This window comes from Microtus oregoni, unplaced genomic scaffold, assembly GCF_018167655.1.
Source record: "Microtus oregoni isolate MIOR12 unplaced genomic scaffold, Mior012 000008F_ref0000371, whole genome shotgun sequence".
NCBI lineage: Eukaryota > Metazoa > Chordata > Mammalia > Rodentia > Cricetidae > Microtus > Microtus oregoni.
The window spans coordinates 23662270-23664842 of NW_024543067.1; the positions used below are offsets into that span (position 1 = coordinate 23662270).

Consider the following 2573-nt stretch of genomic DNA (forward strand, 5'->3'; position numbering starts at 1 on the left):
ATCCTAAGTAAAGGCTGGGATACCTAAGACAAGTCAAGGGGTCAACTTTAGGAGTCTCTGGAGCTAAGGAGTACTCTAAATTCTTGATTAAATTCTGTAGAAGGAAGAACAGGCACGGTAAATTGCTACACTATGGTTAATTGGAACCTGTGTGTACATAGTAGCTACTTAACATTCCATTGTGTCTGACTTCATATTACATTTTTTGTAGGTACAGAAAAACAATCATGTCAACACCTGTAGGAATCCTCACCCACGCATCCAACCCCCAGCTCATCCTCCATTCCCTTCCTGCCCCCATTCCCCTCAAGAGCCCAGGGTTCCGATTCTCCTTCCAAATTCCAGTCACCCCTACCCCATCAGTATCTTTTCCCAAGACCAGGGATGGAGGCTGAAAGACCCCAGGAAGAAGAGAATGGTGAGCAGGGTTCCCCAAAAGATGATCAGGGCTGGCCCCCTGTGAACTCCACCACTCAGCCTTGGCAATCTGTTCCTCCCTCCCCTCCTCCTCCAAGAACCCGACACACAGCCCTGGCCGGTCTGGCTCCCTGCTCTCCCTGCAGTCCCAGCTCCTTCTTGACCAGGTGGCTGAGGCCCAGTCCCACAGCCTAGAGGATCAGAGGGCCACCTTCCACACTCCTCAGGTCCCCCCAAGCCTAGACCCAACCCCACCCTGGATTCTCGAGGACAAAGAACAGCTCTTCAGCACCAACCTTAGTCACCAGTGCCAGCGGATGGGAGCCCAATGGTCAGAGCAGCCTCCCCACCCACCTCCGCCCTCCAGGGGACAGGAGCTCCTGAAGTTGCTACTGAGCGTTCAGGATGGAGGTCGAATGGAGGAGCAGAGATCCAATCCCCCTCCACACACCTGCTGAGACCTGAACTCCCAACCAGCCCTTCTCTCTGGGACTCAAAGCTCAGCTACCCCGCAGGCATGTCTTCAAGCCTGTGTGGCAGGGGTACCAGAAACCAGAGACTGAAGACCCGGCAGTATTCACCACCCACTTTCCCAGGGAACTGGATTTGGGAAAAGTACTCTAATCTTGAATATAAGCAAGGTAGCATGGACATAGCTCCTTAAGACAGTTAAGAGTCTCTATTCTGAGCTGTCAAACTACTAAACAGGGTGTGAGGGCTAAGCCCTGCCACTTCCTGCCTCGTAAGAAAAAAAAAGGAAAAGGTTAAGACAATTGTCCAGCACTAGCACCTCAAGTCCCAAGGCAGAGGGGCCCAGAAGCCTTGGCTAACCTTAGCCCCGCCCACCCCCCTGCTGCTGAGTCTGTCTGATGCTTTGTTTGTATGTATAAATATAATTCCCTTCTGGAAAAAAATCCTGATATACTCAGACAGCACCCTATACATTTTCATCTATTAACTTATGACACAATACTCTAAAATATAGTTTCATTCTCACTTCCGATTGAGAAAATTGATGAACACAGACTTAAGAAATACAAGTGCACATGGCTACTGTGTGGGAGAATCAGGATCAAACCTGTTTCCAAACTTATCTTTATAAATATTATATGGTAGTGAACAACTGTGAGGCCATTCCCGAGGCCTCACATCCTTAGTGCTTCCCCCCTTCCCTGGAAACCTAACAACTACACATGCGCATACTGGAATGTGGATATTTTCCATCTCCCTGTGTCCTTGTGGATATTCTCCAGATAGAACTGTTATTGGAATTGGGGCAAGATAACCCTTAGATGTTGACTCAGTTCCTTATGTGTCGACTCAGTCCCTGAAATAGGGTCACAATGACCCTTTCCCCGCCTGATATGACAACCACTCTCCCACTCTGGCTCAGTCCAGTAGCCCTTTGAATAAGCCAATCATAATAGTAAAAATAAATAAATAAATAACCCCCGGATGCCCCTCCCTTATTTCCCCTTCTATTTCTATAAAAATAGCCTGTTACAACTATTCGGGGTTCTTCTCCTCTCTAGGCTGAAAGGCCCTGTCATGGCAGTAAATAAAAATCCTCATGCGTTTACATCAACTGCAGTGTGAGAGTGGTCTCTTTGGGCAATTCCTCCTCGGTGATTGGACTTCTGGGTCCAACAGTAGTGAATCTTGTGTGAACAAACTTTTTTAATCCCAAGGATGCTGAACTATAATTCTATACAAACACTGCAAATACTAATAATCCTTACCGTTATGGGACTTGCTTTTACTATAGCTCTACCTTGGAATACCAAAATCTTATTTTTTGTTTTTTAATCTTTCAGCTCTTTTGGGGGCCTGCCACCCAGCTCCCAAATAAATCACAAATGGAGTCTTACTCTTTCTTATAAATGCCGTGCCTTAGCTTGGCTTGTTTGTTGGGGTTTCTGTCCTGCCCGGTACCCCACAACTGTTTAGCCCCAAAGAAAATCACACATAGGCCTCCATAAATTATAAGCTGATTGGTCCATTAGCTCTAGCCTCTCACTGACTAACTCTCACATCTTGATTAACCCATTTTTCTGATCTATGTTAGCCATGTGGCTCAGTATCTTTTCTCAGTGGGACAGATCACATCCTGCTGCAGGAGTGGTCTGGGCAGGAGTGGGAGGAATCAACTTCCTCCT

At 47.1% G+C, this 2573-nt stretch overlaps 1 pseudogene; it reads left to right on the forward strand.

Annotated features, from left to right (window-relative positions):
* The first annotated feature begins 384 nt into the window (after positions 1–384).
* LOC121451268 lies at positions 385–875 on the forward strand (annotated as a pseudogene).
* The last annotated feature ends 1698 nt before the right edge of the window (positions 876–2573 follow it).